Source organism: Amblyomma mixtum, chromosome 4, assembly GCF_055824585.1.
Source record: "Amblyomma mixtum isolate Tamu chromosome 4, ASM5582458v1, whole genome shotgun sequence".
Classification (NCBI taxonomy): domain Eukaryota; kingdom Metazoa; phylum Arthropoda; class Arachnida; order Ixodida; family Ixodidae; genus Amblyomma; species Amblyomma mixtum.
The window spans coordinates 89,953,764-89,977,114 of record NC_143015.1 but is presented as its reverse complement, the minus strand read 5'-3'; the positions used below and the strand labels follow the sequence as shown (position 1 = coordinate 89,977,114).

The 23,351-nt window shown below is 48.8% G+C and overlaps 1 protein-coding gene across 1 annotated transcript in view; it reads left to right on the top strand.

The window, feature by feature from the left end:
* Positions 1 to 19,624: 19,624 nt before the first annotated feature.
* Positions 19,625 to 23,351, top strand: part of LOC149347371 (uncharacterized) — a 19,439-nt gene continuing 15,712 nt past the window's right edge. Inside the window, exon 1 of the mRNA XM_089585565.1 lies at positions 19,625 to 19,753. The gene's annotated coding sequence lies outside the window, so the exon portion shown is untranslated. The remainder of the gene's footprint in view (positions 19,754 to 23,351) is intronic.

Sequence of the window (23,351 nt, the reverse complement as noted above, 5' to 3'; positions counted from 1 at the left end):
CTTTCACGCGTACGTGGCTTTATGTGCATCTTTTTAAGGTCTTCTGCGACCGAATTGAGCAGCTGCTGAGGATATCCGGCGCTCAGCAGTCTTTCGGCTTCGTGGTTAAATGCATCTGAAATAAGGTGCGAGCAAGATTTGCCGAGAGCGTTCTTTAGGCACAAAGTGGCATGAGCTTAGAATGGACGGAGTTGAAAAGCATGAAGTTGTTTTCGGCGAGGGGTTCATAGCAGCACCACATGCCAACAACTTTAAAACGGAACCGGAAATTAAAATTGGCCATTGACAGAATATTCGTGCATTAGGTAAAGGTGGCTCATCACCGTTTCAAATACATGAAACACATCAGTGCGCGCTCCACATTTAAAAACAACTAGATAATCATTCACAAAGCGAAAGCCTTTATGAACATTCTTGTTCATGAGAGAGGCTTAAAGGAGACGATTGAAAAATTGCCGACGATTACGTCATTTTTTAACGCGAAATGTGAGCGCAGCTCATCAGCTGTTTCAGCTTTTCGATAGATTGAGTCAAAGAATGCGGGCAAGACATGTATGTACAATTACAGACAGCTTCTTGTTTTTCAGAGATATTATTTCTTCAAGAAACACTCCACTAACGCTAAAGTTACTCTTGACAGAGATACAGTACAAAAGAATTATTGCACTTAAAGTGCACTACCACAAGAGAGAGAGGCAAACAAACAAAACACAATTTGTTCACTGAAGCTTAAATGGCGGCTCGGGCGGTCAACGCCCTTCTTGTATAGGCTCACTTCACGTCTATCTGTTCTTCGCGACAAGGCAGGCGTGCGCATACACACAGTGTCGGCTGTGCAGTCTCCTTCTCCTTCTCGCGCTGGACGCACGTCCTCAATGGTCAAAGGCCGGGAGTGGCTTCGAGGAGCATCTGGAACTTTTGTAGCGGCGCCACCACTGTCGCGCGAGTGAAGAGGTGGAGCGCATCTCTTAGCGCACGCAAGGCTGCGCCCTCTCCGGCAACATCACGTAGAAACGACTCGGACAGTCTAGAACAATTGACGGCAATCCCCCCACGCGCCGCGTCAGCGAGCGGTGGGAGAGGGGGCAGCCACACACACAAGGCTAGTCGCTCTCCAGGGGTTCCTTTTGCCCCGTTTTACGACGCGCGCCGGTGAGAGCCGTCCACGCGGCTCTGTTTTTTGTTTCTTGCTATGGAGGGGAGGAGGTTGCGTTTTTACTCTCCTGGTTACAACGGACCACGGCGACGGCGACGCCGCGAAACGCAGAAACGGGCGCTTAAGAGCTGCGCTCTAAAACAGCAAGTACGAAGTCACTAAGGACTGCGCTGATGCAGGGCCCAGTGCATACAACGTGCTTTTGCTAGTGTGCTTAGCCTTTGGCATTTTGGTAATGGTTTAATGTAGCCGCAATGATCTGCTTTAGTGGATGCTACTCTGTGGGTGGGTGGTAATAGAATTTTTGCCTTGACAGTTAAAATGGCCGAGTAACTTTACACAGATTTCAACAGTAGGCGGAATGTTCAAGATGCTACTGATGAAGCCACTTGTCTGCACGAATTGAACCCACAGTTGTTATTGAGGGAGTAACTAAAGAATGTCTTACATGCAATGCAAAGAACAAACGGGGCTATTGAGGAGCCGGATTTGTTATAGTATGATAACTTATCCCTAGAACTTTCCACCGGGTTAAAAAATCCAGGGGGCACTTTGGCCCTCTAAAGTGCTTTAAGGCGAAAGCTTTTCCTGGAGCACTGTTTGGCATTGACTGCGTGACTGCTTGTGCTGTACAAGTGCTTTATTTGACTACACACTTTGACCGCCGACTTTGACTGCTTCTTTAGCACGACTCTCTCTCTGCTTCGATGAGTTCTGTTGTATTCATGGCTCTGTTCGCAGTAATGAGGCATGTAATGTGGTTACCCACTAAAGTCACTGGAACTCTGAGTTCCAGTGACTTTATTACCCACGGACGCCTTACGCCCGCTGTCAGAGCGGACGACAACTATTTTCTACGAGGTCTGTTAGAAAAGTATCCGACTTTATTTTTTTTTCGAACACCTGATCGGTATGAAACAAGCCCGCTTGCATCAGCTGACCTTGAACCTCCCTGCGCGTGCACGAATTTTTTCCCGCCTGCCGATAGCGTCAGTCGCTGGTACGCAGCGTTTGAGTGAGGCAGTGCGCAATGCTCTCGTCGGTTTTTTATTGCAAGGAAAATGGCGGAGTGACCGGAGCAGCGCTACTGCATCAAATTTTGCTAGAAACTGGGCGACAGCCAAGTGGAAACCATTCTGAATATTCAGACGGCTTTCGGTGACGATGCTATGAGCAGCACACAGATTAAGCAGTGGTACAATTGGTTTAAAGACGGCCGCACATCGGTGCAGAGAGAGCCACGCTCCGGTCGACCATGAACATGCCGAAATGACCAGGTCATTGCCGAAGTGAACGCTGTGGTGATGCGGGGCCGTCGTGTTACTATCCGAGAAATTGCAGAAAAGGTGAACATCATCAATTTTTCTGCACATTCCATTATCACCGAAGATTTGGCCATGGAGAGAGTTACGGCAAAATTCGTGCCGAAGCTGCTCATGGTGGAGCAAAAGCAGCTTAGTGTTGAAGTCTCACAGGACATGCTGGATTCCACAAACAGTGGCCCCGACTTTATCAACAACATAATCACTGGTGACGAGTCTTGGGTGCACGGATATGACCCGGAAACCAAATCCCAGTCGTCACAGTGGAAGCATTCCATGTCACCAAGGCTAAAGAAGGCCCGTCAAGTGCGCAGCAATGTGAAAGTGATGATGACTGCTTTTTTTAACTCCCTCTGTGTGGCACACCACGAGTACGCACCCCAAAGGGTCAAACAATGACCAAGGAGTACTATTGGGATGTCCTCCGTCACCTACGTGATGCTGTGCGGCGCAAGAGACCGGAGTTGAGGTCAACAGGAAAGTGGCGCATCCATCACGAGAATGCTCCTGCACATTCCTCGCACTTGATTTAGACTTTTTTGGCGACAAACCAGACTCCTGTAGTTCAACAGACTCCTTACTCTCCTGATATGGCCCCCTGCGACTTCTGGCCGTTTCCCAAAATCAAGAAGCCATTGAAAGGAGCGCGATTTCAGACAAGAGAGGACATTATGGCTGCCACGACAGCTGAGCTGAACTGAGTTCCGAAACGGGCCTTTTCGGAATACTTCCAACAATGGCAGCACCGCTGGGAGAAGTGTGGGGAGTCCCAAGGAGACTACTTTGAAGGTGATTAGGTTTCCAAGGTTCCAGCTATGCCAGTTTTTTTTCTTCGGCCAAAGGTCGGATACTTTTCTAACAGACCTCGAATTAGTTGTCGTCTGCTCCAAAGGGGGGCGTCAGACATGCGTGGGTGACCTCATTACTGCGAATCCGCGCACTCTGACGTCATAACCATTTCGACCAACCGAAAAGAGTGACACCTCTGCTGATAACCTTCTGTCGACAACGATGAGGCATTAAAGGCTTTCGCTTTGAAATTCTTCCTCATGACCTCTAGAGCTCCGGAATGACAAAAGAGCACGAACTTTGTCCAAATCTATAAGAAATGAGGCGCGAGATACGTAAATATACATTGCTCACTTAGTGTACGTTGATTACAAAGCATTCAGTAGTGTAACCTCTAGTAGAATTATATAAACATTACGCTTTTCAAGCAATAAGCAGGCTTACGTTCAGAAGGGCTACTCGACAACAGCCCACCATGGTTCTTCTGCAGCCCATCAGTAAAGTGTAAGGCGTTTTTGTTGTATTCTTTGCCGATTCCGCGATACGTTTTTACTGCCTCGTCATAGTGAACGCGTGTAGCTGCATAGGTCTAATAAACCGTCAGTTTTTACCTCTCCTTAGAACCAATTACGATGTCTCCCTCGCGTGACTGCTGTAACGTTCCTCAATGTTGTCAGGTGTATCCCAATTGACCTGGCAAGCACACGCAGCTCTCCCCCGCATGCAGACTTTCGTAGTGTAATATGTTTAGGCGCTTGAGTACAGTATATGTGTAATTCGTTAATGTAGCCTTACTATGCCCTACGGCAGCCACTTGCCCACCCGCTGCAAACTCTCCTTTCACTGAATAAAAAAATTGCGAGGACACTTTGGCAACTGACATGTTCAGAGGCGAAAGCCGAGGACACTATGTCGTGACGACTTCCGATGGATGTGACGTCACACCGTTCCCGTGGCTATATGGATACCCAAAATATACATCTTTCAGGGATCTTAAGTGTTAATTACGCTTAATTACACATTTTTTCAATCTAATTTGACACAAATCCGACATTTTTCCGACCATTCTGTGACAATTTTCACTATGCCGTGATGACTTCCGGTGGATGTGACGTCATTCCCGTGGCCATATCGACATCCGCGCTATTTCGACGCAATTTCGACATTTTTGCCTATAATTAATTAACTAATTATCCTACAGTCATCAATCTTGGTTTGTTGGTTTATTTCTTCCTCCTCTATTTGAAGCAGCCATTCGTTTTCTTCTACCTTTTTTAGTTCCCGAGTTCAACCCGTGTTACACGCTTTGTTAACGGACGGACGACAATATGAGTCATTAAAGGCTTTAGCCTTAAAAGTTCTCACCACCATTAATCCACAAAGATGGCGGAGAGCCGGATAAGAGACAAATGGAGCGCAAGGCACAACTATTCATGATCGTTAGGCTCCAGCCGTTCGGAGTCATTTCGACAGCAGGGATTTTCTCCTAGTATCTCTGTGAGCATAATGAGGCGCATATTGTTCGCGATGAGAAAATTGGCGCACTAAATGCCAAATTAACATAAAGATGTGCTAAAGGGGCCATGAAAAGGGTGTTTCAGGTTGGCTATAAAATGCTTGCATTATGAAGAGTAAAGGCCACATAGCTTTCATGCCGTGTACAAGACCTCAAAAGCGAGCCGATAATTTACAGTACATTTTAAAAACTACCGCTTCCGCGCATCGTACTGACACGCGGTACCGATTTTTCACCTGAATCCGCGCGCAACGCGTCATGCGGAGCTCATTACGTCATCAGCGGAGTTCTATCCTTGATTCGCCGTCCCAACTCCGGCCTGCGGGGAATTCCTGCGCTCTTTGGGAGCAGATGAAGGTAGCGGAGGGACTGAGAGAGTGGGGCCGGCGGAACGGAGCCGACATTTCGGCGCGAAAAACGTCACGAGAGGAGAGGGGAGGCGCGAAGTCGCGAAAGTTCAAATTTCGGGTACAGAAAATTTTCACAAAACACATTAAAACAATCCTTATTGGATTGGTTGGTTTATGGGGTTTAACGTCCCAAAGCGACTAAGGCTATGAGAGACGCTGTAGTGGAGGGCTCCGGAAATTTCGACCACCTGGGGTTCTTTAACGTGCACTGACATCGCACAGTACACGGGCCTCTAGAATTTATCCTCCAAAGAAATTCCAGCCGCCGCGGCCGGGATCGAACCCGCGTCTTTTGGGTCAGCAGCCCAGCACCATAACCGGTGAGCCACCGCGGTGGCTAATATTTGCGAAGAGGCGTCCTTTGTTATACTAGGCACACTGCAACCTTATTGAGAGCCCCTTTAAGAGCACCATTAAAATAGGCATTTGGATAGAAGTAAGACTTAGCTTGATCTATTTTAGAGCGCAGCTCTTTGGCGCCCGTCTCTGTGTTTCGCGGCAGTCGCGATGGCTCTTGCGGCCTCACATTCCGATTCAAAATACACAATCACCGACTCGCGAGGGGCCTATCGGAACGTCGAACAAGGCTGCACTCCCTTCCTAGCCTATCGAATATACCAAAATTGCATACGGGATACGGACCCCGCACACCGTTACCTCATATGGTCCCCTGCTCATCAGGGGTTGGCAGGAAACGAGGCAGCAGACGCAGCCGCCCGCGCGCTCTCTCACCGGGCTGTTTTCTCCTCCCCACCTGATCAGGAACCCGATTTTAATCCGGTTTATACGTTCAAAGATATCACAACCTACTATCAAGATAGCCATCGCCTTTACCCTAGCCCATGTAAAGGCCTCAAGAAGGCGGATGAGCGGCTCCTTCTCCGCCTCTTCACCAATACATTGCTGTGCCCGGCAGCACTAAAACATTTCGACCCCTCCTTTAGCGGCAACTGCCCGCACTGTAGTGCGGTGTCTTCGGACACCTATCACATGGTGTGGGCCTGCCCCTCCAATCCGGCCATTCCCCCCATCCCCAACCCAACCCGGGAGGACTGGGAGGCGACCCTGCTCGGCTGTCACGACTTACAGGCCCAACAAGCCTTAGTCGGGCGCGCCCGGGCGGCGGCCACCGCCACTGGGGTCCCAAACTAGGGACCTCAACCTAGTGTTTGTAAGGATCGGTCTCTTAAGGGCTGATCCAAACATACCTCCTGTCCCTTCTGAATAAATGTTTTCACCACCCACCGCCGTTGTCCGTTGTAACCAGCAGTGGACACCTTAATCGCGCTTTAAGCTTCAAAACCAATGGAACGGGACCTTGGAAAGCAAAGAAAAGGCTCTTAACAGCCCTCTTTGAACAGGGGGCACCTCAATCGAACTTTAAGCTACGTGGCGGAAGTGACAGATGTGCGCTGCATGTGTTGGAATTGACAACGTTGTGCCATTTTAAGGAAAGGAAGTGCGCATAACTGGTTCCCTAGATCATTGGACGCCTGAATCGCGCTTATAGGTACGTGGGCTGATGAGAGAGAGATGTGGGCTGCAGGCATTGTAAACGTTGTGCCAGAAACGCGGCGCTGAAGCCATAGGTCCTCGGCATTCATTGTGTTCCTTGACGTTGGCGTTGACAACGTTTTACACTCCTATTATTGTAAGGAAAGGAAGTCATATAACTGGCTTCCTGGGTCAGTGGACGCCCGAATCGCGCTTATAGGTACTTGGGGGGATGAGAGAGAGATGTGGGCTGCATGCGTTAGCGTTGACAACGGTGAGTGAACTCTCGCGACCAACCATAAACTGCCACCTGCCCGGGTGGCAGATAGGGCGGTGTCTTTAATGTACTGTGGGGGCAAAAGTGGTATATTCCACGTGGCGGGAGTTGTAGCAACGTAAAACTGCGTTGCAACGCCATCTACAAGTGGCATCTGGGATCGAGACAGCCAGTGCGTGACCTTTATTATCAGCAGGCATGTCGCTCGGCTCGTTTCAATGTTTCGTGCTTTAGCTCGCCAAAATGCCGCAGTTTTCCGTTGATCCGGCTACCGCCGCGTAGAGTATACCACTTTTGTCCCCGATAGTACATATAAAGACAAACAGGACTTTGTTACCGGTTATGCGGGCGAACATCCAGTTCCTCTCGCTCGCAACGCCTCACACGGCTGTGACAACCTCGCGAAATATTTGAACAGACCTTGTCTTTGATTATGGTTTATGGTTTATGGGGTTTAACGTCCCAAAGCGACTGAGGCTATGAGAGACGCCGTAGTGGAGGGCTCCGGAAATTTCGACCACCTGGGGTTCTTTAACGTGCACTGACATCGCACAGTACACGGGCCTCTAGAATTTCTCCTCCAAAGAAATTCCAGCCGCCAGGCATTGGTAGAGCAAGTCGAACATATGTCCATCTATTTATCCGACCACAAAGCTTCCTTCATGACAATCAAGAGCTGTTAGTGGAGTGTTTCTTGAAGAAGGAAAATGTGTGAAAAATAAGAAATTGTCTGTAGTTGTACATACATGTCTTGATCGAACTATTTGCCTCAGTCTATCGAAAAGCTGGCATTTCATTTCTCTCTTTATTTCCTTTCCTTTCGAAAAGGTAGGAGCCGGGACTAAAAGCTGTAAAAACAGCTTGACAGGGGCCCCGGCCCCCTACATGGTGGCACTGCAGCGTGTCGGAAACAACATCACCATAACAAAGGAAAAATAAATACAGATACATATTACAGAGGCAATATAGTTCAAGAGCAACAAATAAATACAAATTCAACATTGCAAGGCAAACAACCGTTTGTAACGCTTCAGACACAGAAAAAAAAGAAAACAAAGAAAAAAAAATAGATGAAGTACAATGTGTTGGACATTCTGGACACAGTATGTAACGAATTGAAGCGACAGTAAATTTCTACAAGGGACATGGGTACAATAATTACAGCGCAGAAAACTTCTCACATTACAAGATCTAAGACAACTATAATAATTTCTGCCGACAGAACAGACTAATGGTATGTTTAGGTTGGTATGCTGGATCGAAATTCGACGACTCTAAACTATTGAGTAATGTGGGAGTAATATATTTCAAAGATTGCGTATGGTATGAGGTGCGAGGTGTAGGTACAAGCCATTTTTCCTTGTGCCTCGTAAGGCGAGGTCTGGCGTTTTCTTGTAGTTGGGCTAAAGATATTAAAAAATTACTTTTTTCTTTCACAAAAGATTTATATATTAGCATTAACCTATAGTTATATAAGCAAAACACTGGGAGAACATTATATTTCTCAAAAAGGGGGGCCGAGTGGTGCAAAAAAGACACATTAGCGATATACCGAACTGCTTTTTTTTGAAGTAAGTGCAGTTTTTTTAAGTCAGTCATACCAGTCGTGCCCCAGACAATAATACAGTACTGAAGAAGAGATAATACTAGGGAATTATAGAGAATAATTTTAATCTTGGTAGGCAAAATTTCTCTCAGTCTCGCAATAACACCAACAGCACTGGATATTTTCGATTGAAGGTACTCAACGTGTTTGTTCCAAGTTAAATGCTTTGAGAAATGAACACCAAGTATTTTCACTGTATCGACTATTTGGATGCGATCTGTACCTAGACGTAGATTCAATGAAGTCAGCTGATGCTTTCCTTTTGGTGAATATAAAATTGCTTGTGTTTTAGACGGGTTTATCCTTAAACAGTTTGCGTTAACCCATTGGTGTAAATCGCCAAGCGCTTTATTCGACAGCAATTCAATGTCTGCTTCTGTCTTGCCCTTAACAAAAAGCGTCGTATCATCTGCGTACGAGACAAACTGAGCGCTGTCTGTGCATCGAACAATGTCATTGACATAGATAATGAATAACAGTGGCCCAAGTATGCTTCCTTGCGGGACTCCAGTTGATACAGCCAGCACGGAAGATTTACTGCCATTCATGTCAACGTACTGAGTTCTATTTCCAAGGTATGACTTAAGCAGTGTGTGAGCAATGCCGCGGACTCCGTATCTATGTAGCTTGGAAAGAAGGATGAAATGATTTACAAGATCAAACGCTTTCGTAAAGTCGATATAGATGCCTGCTATAATCTCTCTTTTGCTAAAAGCTTCTAAAATGATCTCTTTTTGTGCTACAAGGGCCGTCTCTGTTGATCGGTGCCGTCTGAAACCATGCTGAAAGTCAGAATACAAACTGTGTTGCGAAAAAAATGAAGAAATTCTTATGTGTAATATTTTTTCGATTCTCTTTGAGAAAATAGGTAATATGGAAATTGGACGGTAATTGGACGGTAAGCTGAGCTGCGCTCAAATTTAGCATTAGAAACTAACGTAATCGTCGTCATTTTTTTAAATGTTAAGGGCCTTTGTAAACAGAGCCGACGTAAAACAGAGTGCTACACTTATTTCGTCACTTTCCTCTTAACTGCAATGCAGCTTGTAAGCCATCAAAACTCTCATTAGAATCAAATGCCATGTTCACTCCCCCTTCGGCACGGAGTTGGCTAGACTATGACTCCCGTTCTAGGAAAAGAGATATACTTTAAAAGAGTTAGATGTTGGGCTAGTTGGATTTGTGACAGATTATACATATTTTAAGCGCAACCAAGACAGAAACACAAACAAAGAAAGACAAACACGAGCGCTAACTTGCAATTAATTTAGTGAGGGAAACACAATGGCATATATATCCACAAGCCTGCGCGGGCGCAGCCTAACAAGTCACTTGGAACAGCCAGAAAAAAAAAAAGGTTTCTTGGTTTATTGGGGTTTTAACGTCCCAAAGCGACTTAGGCTATGAGGGACGCCGTAGTGAAGGGCTCCGGAAATGTCGACCACCTGGGGTTCTTTAACGTGCCCAGACATCGCACAGTACACGGGCCTCTGGAATTTCGCCTTCAGTCTCCGCGGCAGGGATCGAACCTCGGCGGCCGAATTTCGATGAAGGCGAAATTCCAGGTAATTGCACTAGACGTCATAGAAAATTCATCTCAGCGTTGTACAAGGCAATTGAAGTGTCACTCACACAATCTGATCCTTCTCTCCTTATAAAAAAATGCTTCCAAGGTTTCACGAGCGGTTTTTTGATTATTTCCAAAACTATACAACAGCTGCATCCTACCGGTACTCACCTATGGGGCAGAAACGTGGAGGCTAACAAAGAGGGTTCAGCTTAAGTTAAGGACAGCGCAGCGAGCTATGGAAAGGAAAATGATAGGTGTAACGTTAAGAGATCGGAAGAGGGCGGAGTGGATGAGGGAACAAACGCGGGTTAATGACATCCTAGTCGAAATCAAAAGGAAGAAATGGGCTTGGGCAGGGCATGTAATGCGAAGGCAAGATAACCGCTGGTCCTTAAGTGTAACGGTGTGGATTCCAAAAGAAATCAAACGTAGCAGGGGACGGCAGAAAGTTAGGTGGGCGGATGAGATTAAGAAGTTTGCGGGGATACAGTGGCGGCAACTGACAAAGGACTGGGGTTAATTGGAGAGACATGGGAGAGGCCTTTGCCCTGCAGTCGGTGTAGTCAGGCTGATGATGATGATGATGCCTAGGACTGACACGCTACGGAAACGCGGTACACAAGCTCTGCAACATGTGCGAAGCAGGAGAGGAGGAACAGGACCAGAGTGAGAAGGAGCGAGGGCACTAACCTGGCGCATGAGAGTACTACCTTTTTTATTCCCATATAAGCGCATTCGCCTTTAGAGTGGCACCTCGGCAAAACGGCCTCTCCATAGGGCAATTTCCTGCAACACGTGCTCACCGTACTGGGGGAGAAAGGTTAACTCCCTCTCCCACAATAACGCGGACTCGGACACAGGTCGTTCAGATAAATGTTTTTTATTGCGAAAGAAACACTACTCGCACTTTCAAGCCTTCGCGTGACACGGTCGCAGTTACGTTTGACATTTAGCGGAGTGAATATGGGCGACCAACTCGCTCCTTCAGATAGCCCGGCTGCAGTTACGCCGCGCGCGCACCTGTGGCTCTAATGCCGCTGTGACGTCATACCAGCTGCAGATTATGGGCGACCAACTCGCTCCTTCGATTAGGACCCATCCTTTCGCGCGACCAACAACACAAGCCCGACTCCCAGATTGGACCAAGTTCAGGCAGAATTATAACAATGTCACATCCATACATGAGCAGGGCTACCAGTCTTGGTCACAACAATTGGTCTCTGGCCTTCGCTCCTCCGAAACTCAAATTCAGCTCTCAGAGGCGGTCTCGGATGTGGACAACCACCTGCTCCATCTCTGGGAGGCCCGGCATTGCCTCGTCCGTCGGTGGCGCCGGCAAAAGCACAACCGGAAACTTAAAGCTCGCATCGCCAAGCTCACTCAACGAGCGGCTGAGTATGCGGCCCAACTCGCCGACTCCAACTGGGTGGCCCGATGCAATACGGCCGCGCGGCAAATGTCCAGCCGGAACACGTGGCGACTCTTTCGCGCCCTAATTGACCCAACGCAAACACGCACGGAAACTCAAAAACACCTCCAAAGAGCAATACACAGCTTTCAGGGCAACACAAATCAATTGGCGCACAAGCTCCGGGACCAGTACTTGTACACCACCCAGGACTCCCGCGGGCCGGCGTACTCTTATGAAGGTTCTGAGAACGTTGAGCTGGATCAACCGTTCCAGCTCCACGACCTGAAGGCGGCCCTGGCAAAAATGAAACGCGGCACCGCTCCGGGTCGGGACAAAATTACAGTCAAATTGTTAGCCAACCTCCCCGACCCAGCATACCTGTCTTTATTGAATTACATTAACTCAATCTGGCTTGGGGAAGTGCCACTACCCATCGAGTGGAAGACCGCCCTGGTCACCTTCATTCCTAAAGCTGGCAAGGCCATCAACACGGACAACCTCCGCCCCATCTCTCTGACTTCCTGTGTGGGCAAACTCGTGGAGACGATGGTACGTGACAGGTTGTCCGAGTTCATGGAATCCAAACACCTATTCGCAGACACCATGTTCGGGTTTTGCCCACACAGATCTGCACAAGATGTCCTGCTACAACTCAATCGGGCTGTCCTCGACCCCGTGGAATGCCCTCACAATGACAAGGTCGTACTCGCCTTGGATTTGAAGGGTGCATTCGACAACGTTACCCACGAGATCATTCTCACCCACCTTTCTCAAACTGTGGCAGAAATGCGTTTCAATACATTCGGCAATTTTTAATCGACAGACAATCTTACATTCGGATCCAGGATAAAGAACATATCCCTTTTCATTTAGGAACCAGGGGTACACCCCAGGGCGCGGTGCTCTCTCCCCTCTTATTCAATTTGGCTATGATGCGACTACCAGCCCAGCTGGCCGCTGTCGCCGGTGTGCAGCATGCGCTGTATGCTGATGACATCACCCTGTGGGCCACGCAGGGTTCCCTTGCAGACATTGAGGCTAACCTGCAGGAGGCGCTGCGGCCTCCAATGCTCCACCCAAAAGTCTGAATTTGTGCGCATACGCCCCTCACCAAAGTGCACAGCCAAAATTTCATTGTCTCTCGAGACAGGTCCAATCCCTGAAAATATCGAAGTCCGAGTACTGGGGCTCTTTATACATCAAGACAGACGGTCAGAAACAACATTGGCCAAACTCCGTCAGGTGGGGGACCAGGTGGGCCGCTTGGTCCGCCGGGTTTCTAACAAGCGCGGGGGGTTACGATGTAAGGACGCCTTGGGGCTGGCGCATGCATTTGTAACCAGTCGAATTCTATATTCGACTCCATACCTTCACCTGCGGAAGCAAGACGAGGATGCACTCGAAGTCATCCTCCGCAAAATTATTAAGCGGGCTCTAGGCCTCCCCGTGACCACCTCCAACAAGCGCCTCCTGGGGCTAGGCATGGTGAACACATTTCGGGAGCTCCGGGAAGCCCACTTGACTAACCAATACACACGTCTCTCGAAGACATCGTCGGGTCGCCGCCTCCTTGCCCGACTACACATCCAACACACCACTCTCATGGAAGAGCGCGTACGTATTCCATCCCAGTGGAGATGCGCCCTCCACGTGCGCCCTCTTCCCGCGAACATGAATCGTGAGGACCATAATGGCCGGCGCCTGGCGCGGGCGGAAGCCCTGGCCCGCCACTATGGATCGAAACCCGGCGTATTCTACGTGGATGCCTCAGGCCCCCACCATGGGGGATGGCACACAGCCGCAGTCGTCCACCAATCCAAAACAGTGAACGGCCTTACTTTCCGAGCCCGTGACACAACACACGCGGAGGAGGTCGCCATTGCGTTGGCTGCATCTGATTCCAATTCAAAAACAATTAATTCCGACTCGCGAGGGGCATGTCGGAACGTCGAGCAGGGCTGGGTACCGTATCTAGCCTACCGCATTCTTCAAAACAGCGTCTACACCGGTGACCCCGCGCACCGGCGTATCGTTTGGGCTCCCGCTCACATGGGCCTTGAGGGAAATGAGGCAGCTGACGCCGCCGCCCGCGCGCTCTCTCACCGGACATTCCCCTCCGACCCTGACGATCAGGAACTCGAATTTATTCCAGCTTACACCTTCAAAGACATCGTTTTACTCTATCAATCTGGCCATAGTCTTTATCCCCGCCCGTGTAAAGGTCTGTCAAAGGCGGAGGAGCGGCTTCTGCTCCGCCTGTATACTAATACTTCGCTGTGCCCGGCAGCTCTGAAACACTTCGACCCTTCTTTCTCGGGCAGCTGTCCGCACTGTGCGGAGAAGTCTTCGGACATCTACCACATGGTGTGGGCCTGCCCCTCCAACCCTGCTATCCCCCTCACCCAAACCCAACCCGGGAGGACTGGGAGGCGACCCTGCTCGGCTGCTCTGACCTGCAGGCCCAACGGTCCTTGGTCGCGCGAGCCTGGGCGGCGGCCGATGCCACTGGGGTCCCGAACTAGGGACCTCCACCTAGTATTTGTAAGGGCTGGCCCCCTCTGGGTCAGCTCATGCATAACCTCCTGTATTATACCTGTACATAAATGTTTTCCACCACCACCACCTTCAGAGAGCCCGGCTGCAGTTACGGTGTGTGTTTGCCGCGCTGCGCAGCTGTCGCGCTACTGCCCCTGTGACGTCATGCCAGCTTTAGGTTATGTTATGCTAAGCATACTAAAATAGCCCAACCCAGCTCCTCGAGCGCGGCGGTGTCGTTACCATTGACCTTTCGTGACCTCCATGTCATACCACGTGATGCGTGACGTCACAGCAGATGAAAAACGGGGGCCCAACTCGCGCCGTCGCGCGAGGCGTCGTGACCAAGGATGACCACGTGGTGCGTGACGTCACAGCAGATGAGAAACGGGGGCCCAGCTCGCGCCGTCGCGCGAGGCGTCGCGACCAATGTGTTTCCTGCTTCTGCCGCTAGGTGCGCTGTAGTGAACACGTGATGCTGGAGCGGCGGTATACAAGGGGGTGCGCCTGCCTCTGCTAGGTGGTGGAGTATCTGTCCTCGCTTTGGCGAGCGCGGCTTCGGCCGCTTATCTTATTTTTTCAGCAGCGTCCGCTCCGGCGGACGCAGTTGTTGCTGCGACGCGCGTCTTTCCTTTCCTCTCTCTCCTTCCTCTGATCTTTTAAGTCTCCTCTATCTGCATGTGGCAGCGGTGGTGGCTTGGCTCGAGCCAGTAGCAGGCCCGTGCAATTTCCTTTCATCCTTCTCTCAGTCACAGCAACAACAACAACTCTGCTAGGCGTACACGGGATAGAGATGCCTCCTGGAGACAGGGCTGCTCGTTGGAATGAGAAGCAAAAGTTGCGGCGTGCTACAGAGACTGATGAAGAGCGTGAAGAACGTCTAGCCAAGCGGCGTGCTCGATATGCAACTCGGCGACAATATGCTTCGCATCTGACTAGGCTTAACCTAAGCTAAGCCTCAGCACATTTTTTTTTATTTCTCTCAGTGGCAACAACATGAGAAACAAAATATAAAAAAAATAACGAAGACGCTTTGAGTCGTCGCGCAGCGGCGGTCTGTAGCCACGCGTGACCCGTAGACGCGGCGCACTGCGTTCCTTCAGCTGGAGGCGCTGCGCTTTTGCTTTCGCAACCTACCAGGCTTAACCAAAGCTAAGCCCCCGCCAATTTTTATGCGTAGCATTTTGCAATCACTCAGTTCAGCCCTTGGCGCGGCCGGGCAGCCACCAAACCACGTGACGTGACGTCACGTCACCACGTCACGTCACGTCACGTGGTGACGTGACGTCCCCAAACCACATGAAAAAAAAATAAAAAAAGAAGAAAAAAGGGAAGAGAAAAGAAAGAAAAGGAAAAAAAGGACGGCTGAGCATGGTGGCGGTTGCCACCGCCCCGTTTCAAAGGGGCGCTTCTACCCATCCATCCATCCATCCATACGTCACGGAGGGAAAAGCTGCTGAGAAAATCGAGTGCCGCCAAGCAATACCACGCGCAAAAAGACCGCGCAATATGCAACGCATTCTTGGCTTAACCAAGCTAAGCCTGGGCATCTTTTTCTCTCTCTCTCATATATAGCCTAGAGTGTAGTGGAGGTGTTGAGAAGCCAAGAGAAGAGCATTCCACAGCACCCGCCAGGAAGCAACTCAGAAGCATATAGCTGTACCACCCGCACAGAAGCGACGAGGTGGAACGGCCCCGTTGCGAAGCCCATGGTCGGGACGCAGCCTCTGAGAGACAAGCACGAGCTCCGAAACGCACTGCGGATCTGTCAAAAGGGCAGCGTTGTACATCGTTGGGCTCAACGGGAGTTCTAACGCGATAGCGTTATACAGCTCGTGTCGCAGAAAATACGGCGCCGTCGTCGGCGTCACTGTCGTTGGTCATGAGCAAACAATCCGTGAAAAATCCCCAGAGAAGCAACATAGTAGGTAGGCGGGCCACCCAAGCCACGTGACCTTGTGGCGTCGCCATAACCTGCCCACCGGATTGTAAGTACACTGCGCACCGCGGCAGGTGGCAGGTAAATTAATGATTAGTCGCAACAGATTGCTGGGCAGAGCAACCATGGATCGCATCAGTCGCACCGGTGGCTGCACCTGCCATCGCTGGGTAGTGACGCATCGCTTAACCGTTGCCCAACTTCTCCAGCAGTGGTACGAGGACTGGAGGGATCTATGAATGTTAAGCGGAGAATGCCCAATTCTACATATATGTATAGGAATTGACCCATTCGCTATCGCGTCATATCCCTAAGGCGGAGCTTAAGTGCACGCTCAATTTTAAAATTTTTCTCGAATGTTCAAGCAAATGATGCATTTCTTAGCCGCCAGCCACGTCTCATGGCGCGGGGAAGGTAATAACATAAAAAAATTGCGCATGGGTGCATGCAAGCAGGAGGTAATTTGTTTGTGCATTAGCCTAACCATTCACCCAACCGTCTAATCCGATTACAGAAGAGGGCGGCAAAAATTATTATTTCTTCAAAATTATCTGACTCTAGCAAACCACTCTTTAAGCCAACCCGTATTCTGCCTTTTCACTCAATATTCACTTAGTAGCGCAGACAATTCATCAAATCTTACAAATCAGTGATCCACTTCCCCATAGCATATTTGTAAGACCTAAAAGGGAAACTAGGGCGGCTAGTGCCAAACATTTCAACTTACCACTGTGTCGCAATAGTTACGGGCAAAGACTAATACAAATACGGTTCGTCGAAGTTTTGATTTGGAATGGTATACCTGATGATATTAAACTGAAAACAAACTTTGTGCAATCTTTCAAAACGTTCCTGATGAATATGTGAAGTTATGGTGTATTGTTTTTCTTTTTGTGAGGATGTGTGTATTGTGTACGCTTACTTCTGTTTATCTCTAAATTGTTGAGAATGTGACTTTTATTTTGATGAACGCAATGTGTCGTCTTCGCGCGCCGCATTTATAATGTACAGTATTGCGATGGACCCGAAACTAGCCTCTGGCTATGGGTCCTAGAGCATTGTGCGTATTGTACCCTTGTAAATGGATATTCATTTAAAAAAAATGATGACATTTGCGGCGACATGTGGATGAGCGTTTAGCATTCTTGATGTTCTTCTTCGTGTTTTATTTTGATTATACGTACTTATAAGCAGCAGGAAATGAAATAAAGCGGTTTAAATGAGCATTTCTTCTTCCTGTCAAGCGCTGGCGCTGCAAATGAACAGGCTTGATGTATTACAGTGAACGTGTCGTTGTCCTGGGTTGAAGCCTTTCGCTGACCGTAAGCTGCGCGAGTGGGAGGGAAAGCAGCAGAATGACAGCTTGCACTAAATCGGTCACCGCAGACGAAACGCGATGCACGAGGAAGCGGTAACGTCATTTTTTACTATGACCCATGTATACGGTTGAAGGAGAACGCGGCCTTCAGCCAATTTCTCGATTGGATTGGTAAACGTTTAATTCGTCAAAATTCAGATGCAGACGTTCTGCGCTAGATGGCCTTCTCCACAGGCCCACACAAGAACGCCCATAGGCCCATGGCTATAGCAGCGACTTTTGCGGCCCACTCGGTGGCCAAGGCTGCCATGCCTGGGTCCGAGCTGATCAGAACGGCCTCCCATTGCTCAAGACAAAGAATTTGCACTGGATCCTCCGGGTGAGGTTCTTCTTTACATTGACACATGGGGGAAGGAAAGAGCTCAGGAGAGGTGGCTACGTCACATTTTTGAAGCGAAAAGCTTCACTAGGCTGGTCAATACCGGGTCTGGTGTGCGCCGTGATCAATTTTAGCCACAGCTGCGCATGCGCGAGTTCGCCGCGTGACGTCACTGGAGAGGCGCAAGTGGCTGGCGGAGCCGCCGCCGAGCGCGGCTCCGCCGGTCGACCTTCGCCGTCGTTCGCGCGTTCTGCGCGGGTTTACCGAGTGTGCATCGGCGCGCGCTCGGCTTCCTCGTGGGATGCTACTTGCAGCCGCGTGTTTACCACAGTTACTACGCATGCGGAAGGAGGGCTGTATGAAGTGATTGCCTACACCGTTATCGTGGTGCTCCCAGTGCATTTTTGAAGCCGGCTCCCCCCCCTCTCCCCCTGTACATGGCCTCCGCCGCGGCGCGCTTGCGCATGCGCAGCAGGCATCGAAGCAGACGACTCCGCTGCGCCGGGCGTTACTATTGGCTGCGCCGTCAGCCAGAGACTCCCAGTAGTCCTTGCGAAAGCACGTGACCTCCGGCACACTTTTTGGCGTGCGGCTGGGAAAGCGAGGGCCTTTCTTGAGTTTTCCTTCCTCCGTGCATTGCCATAATATGTGATCATACGTGGCTGTTTCGCCACAGAACCTGCATTCGGGCTAGAAGTCATCCGGGTAACTTTTGCATAGATATGGGTTTGGAGTCTCCTCCAGGCGGTGTCTTGTGCCTTATCAAACGTTTTGTCAGGTGGTAGAAATTTGTGCCTTTACAATTGGTAATGGCTTGTGATGCCGTGGAAAGATGCCAGCCCCTCCTTGGAGTAATCGATGGATAGGGACGACCCAGCGCCTCGGGTGACAAAACCTCGAGCCATGTTGTGGGCCGCCTCGTTTCCCTGATTACCAGAGTGAGCCGGCACCCATATAACATCAACTTCTTTTGTAAAGTTGCCTGGTCAGTCTCAGTATATGTTGTGCCGCAGTCGAAATTCTGCCCCCCGCAAAACTACGGACGGCTAATTTAGAATCCAAGAAGACCGTGTCAGTGCTAGCTGTGGCTATGGCCACAACTGCCTCTTTCGCTGCTTCTGAAGATTTTGCCACTGCCGACCCTGAGGCCCGTAGCCGTCCGCACACGTCCACGACTGCCAGTGCTCGAGAAGTAGTTTGGTTTGGGCTAGTTGATTCGTAGCCATGTTTTAAACAGAAATGGCGCTAATGGGACAAGGACAAAAAAGGTTTGGTTTGGTTTATTGGGGTTTAACGTCCCAAAGCGACTGAGGCTATGAGGAACGCCGTAGTGAAGGGCTCCGGAAAAAAAAGGAACGTGAAGCAACAGGGCAGGCTCATGTCCCGCTGCTTCACGTTCCTTCTTGTCCCCGTCCCATTTGCGCCTTTCTGTTTCAAACTGCCAGTGCGAACGCTGCGCTTGATGTGTATTCTGCCGCGTCTACATAGACAGCTGCCGCGGTTCACTAAACATCTTTCTCTTTTTTTTTTTTCAGAATACTTCCCGGTCGGTTTCAGCGAAGAAACTTCGGGACAGCACAAAAAACGAGCCGAGGCATACAAGCGGATAAAACAATTAACACAAAATCAATTTTTTGGCCATTTTTTTGCAGGGGTGGGGGAGGATTTCAAAGCCCCGTCCGCCCTTAAAGTATTAAAAACTTTTTTTTTTCTAAACGTTTCCGGTGACCTCAAGTAGCTACGAACGTCAAAGCGCGTAGGAAAAATTTATATTGCCTTGCACAGTGTCCTAGATGTACACTGCTCTTTTTTTTCTTCTGTACTCATTTTCTGCACTGTTTGTGTCGCTGTTTTTTTTCTTTAGAGGGACGAAGCAGCACACGAGTAAGCTAAAATCCACCAAAGTGGCGCGCCATCATCCGTGAGGTTTCCAGAACATCTGCTGCAGGATTGAACACCTGCCGCAAGACTGGCAGCGATCATACTTTGCCCCCGATTCTGGCTCGCACTTCACAAGCTTACACCTTCGTGGTAAGTGCCTCCTCTGATTTTGTCGAATGTACTATCTTGGTTAAAAGTCTCAAGGCTAAAGGCTATTCGGCTCAGCCCCATAATAGAGCCATTATGGCGCTATTAAAGACCAAAAGACCTTGAAATACTAGCAGAAGGTTTATTCTGGATGTAGACAAGCTTCCTGCCGGACTTGTGTTTTCAATGATCCGCTAGGGACATTCTAGGGACATTCATTTCGCTGCAGGTGAGAGCTGTGGCCTTAGGACTTTTGACCAAGACTGCACGTATACCAACTGACGCAAGTTAGTCTCAGACAACGCCGAGCATACCTCTAACTCCAACGAATTTTTGCCCGTAGGAAAAATCGACCGTACGCCTCTTTCTGGCTATGTACGTTGATGCTTGTTCGGTCGTAAAAAAAATATAGATTTACGGCTGCAAAAATTCAATCTGAGATGAAAAACTTTTCACTCGATTGAAATCCGGGACGTCAAAAGAGAAATAAGGCTCGGCGGACACCTATTGGAAGTGAATGATTATCCAGGAACTTTATTTTTGAGAATGGAGGACAGGGGTTCAATTTGTTTTGTGATTTATTTATTTCATGGTACATTTCCAAATCCGATCTCAAAATCTTAACGTCAGTTTGTTTTTATTTTGCAGTGTTAAAAGCTGTATCCCTTAATGCATACGAAACTTGGAATCGCCAGCTTTGATTTCGGTAGGAGTGAGTGACAGGCTGCATTACAAAAGTGTATGCGTAGCAAGTTCAGTCTGGTAATCTTGCTCATAAACAAGGGTCAGACAATCAACGACTTTTGCTGGGACATGATTAGTTTAGGTTACCCTAATGAAACGCTTTGAGACTGGCTGCGCAGTGAACTCGCTCAGCCCCATTAATAACGTCCTAGAAATGAAGCGTTTGTTAAGCTTAATGGCCGTCGTGTACAGCACACCCACTAAGACAATCGCAAACAAAAATGTGGGCATGCAAAATTTGGACACGCCCAGGGAACAGCCAGGCATTCGCCGGATATACTCGAAAGTAGATTACATCAAGTCAACTGCGAAACTACAGAGAAGTCCACAGAGTAGAGCCGTCGTGTATGTGGCGGTTGTAGACATCAAAACGTGTTCGATTCGGCGGAAACAACAGCGGCCAAGCAGGCATTACGCGTACACAATGTCGATACAGGACGCGTGCGCTTGCTAAGAATCTTCAAGAAAGGACCCTAGTACTGCAGGAGCAATGGGAGAAAATATTGAAAAAAAAACTCACAGGATGGTTAACGCTCTGTAACGCTACATTGTAGGCAATCTGCTGTGAAGGCTCATGTGTACCTGTGGAGATATTTTCATTTAGCGATATACGGAGGTAGGGAATTTGAGAGCGACATGCATATTCCAGGTGGTTCGGGGAAACCGGCAACTAAGTTTTAAAAATAGGCTTTTTGAGTTTTAAAGACGGCTTTTCTACTGCATAATAACACCAGTGTCGGCGCACATCAAAAAAGAGGTAAATAAAGTTAACTAGCTAGCCGGTTAAATAAGTTCTGATAATTAACTTTTTAGCTATAATAGTTAGACACTTGTCTGCAATTACAGATATGTAGCCGCTCGTTAGCAATAGCCTTATGGGGTTTTAGAATTTTGGATAGCGCGATTATCCTCAGAGCTGTGGCTCGATAAAATTTGGCTATTTCCACTATAGTTGCATGGAATGAAGGGGTTGCTTTTCCTGCATGCTTTTCAAAAGCAGATGTATTTTGGCACGATGTAGCCAAATTTTGTCGAGCCACAGCGCCGAGGGTAACCGTGTTTTAGAAATTCTAAAGACTGATATGGTTGTTACTGTCGATCGGCTACAAATCTCTAATAGCACCAAGTTGCCTAACTGGGACAGTTAAGAAGCTAATTGTCATGAATTATTTAAATGACTAACTAGTCAACTTGAATTTATTCGCCTGTTTTCTGATGTCGGCCGACACTAGCGTTATTCTGCCGCTGAAGACTTGTTCATAGCGCAAAAAGCTTAGTATTAAAAATGTTTCCGTGAAACACCTGGTATGTATAGTTATTCAGGAACCTTTTCAGTTCGCCAAACATGGTGGTTCCTCGACTATCACTTCTCTCCACTTTGCCGGTGAACCTCTCGTCGGGCGGAGCGTATCGCAGCAGCCGCCGCAGACCAAGCGTGCAACATTCCTACTCTCTCGCCACATTTTCTGTCCTCCTTGCATCGTAATCGACCTCCGCGTTCTTCCCGTGTCAGCCAACCTGCGCTTGCATATTTCTCCGCTCTCGCTGAACTCTCCTTTCTTCAGGGTAGCCCTCCTCCTCCTTCGACGATAACCGTCCTCTGGTTACGCCGGCCACTACTACGCTAAATCCAGGGAACAGGCCTTCGACAGCTATCGCTGAAAAAAAGGATGCCAAGAAGGGCAAAGTGATGTCCCCTGCATTATTCGCGGCAGACCTGCAAGAAACATTCTGCAAGGTAGAGTCTGCAGAGCTAGGGGCAATGCTTAACGCTGAGTATCTCCACAATACCCGGTTTGCCGACTGAATTACCACACTGAGAAACTCAGGAGATATCTGCAGGGAATGGTAAGGACCTACACACTTAACCTGAGAAGGGAATCCCTAAATTAAGTTGAATGAAATGAATGCAGTACTGAGCAGGCCAGTTAGTACTCCCAAGAACAAAAAGAAAATCTGTACTCGGTAACCGAGCAAATCAAGTGTTTTCTGAAGGTAAGTGTTGAGTGGCACATTAGAATCTTAGGGAATCGCGTTCAAGCCCCGCCCCTATTTACGTAGGGACTTGGATGATGAAGACCCAGGTTGTTGCACACTAATGCCTAATTCGAACCACCTGCAGAGGACAACGTGGGACTCCTTTAATAGTGGTAGTACCTGAAACTGTACTTTGCGGTACCACAGTAGGAAAGTGGTGAACACTATATGCTCTCAATCTCCCACATAAAGTAAAAATATAACGTCCACTGATGTAACTAAGCGCCCATAGGAAGCTAGCGACTGACGCCTAAGTCGTCGTGGGGGTGGAGTTTGGAGCCGTAGAAGATGATGTGTGAAAGCGCCACGATGTCCAGGAATACCTCCCTTACAGGTCTCATAGGTACTATTTTGCATTAGTCAGTGATTGGCAGAGAGGTAGATAAGTTTAATGAAAAGAATGGCAAGGAGGTCGGCCGGAAAGATTGATATCTGGCCTGTTACTCTGCGCTGCAGAAGAGGAGGAGGAGAACAAAGAGGGTCATGATGGGTGACGATGTGGTGAGAGGAGAGATGAGAATATGTGTTGCGCACATCTGATGGTGTGAGTTGAGGCCCGCGTCGCTCAAAAAATGTGAAAACGCCCGCATTGCATGGGCTGTTTTCAAACTCTGCGGCCTAGCGCCTAGCAGTAAGTCCACTGAGAGTGGTCTGCTGTCTAAACACTTCAAGGAAGCGGCCAACGTTAGTCTTTCGCGCGCATATACACGACCCAGCACTATAGCCGGGCACAACTCAAGAACGCAGCGGCTTTTCCCCCTCAAAGGATTCCCTTCCATCCAATGGCGTCGGCCGATTGTGATGACTATGCTAGTATGAC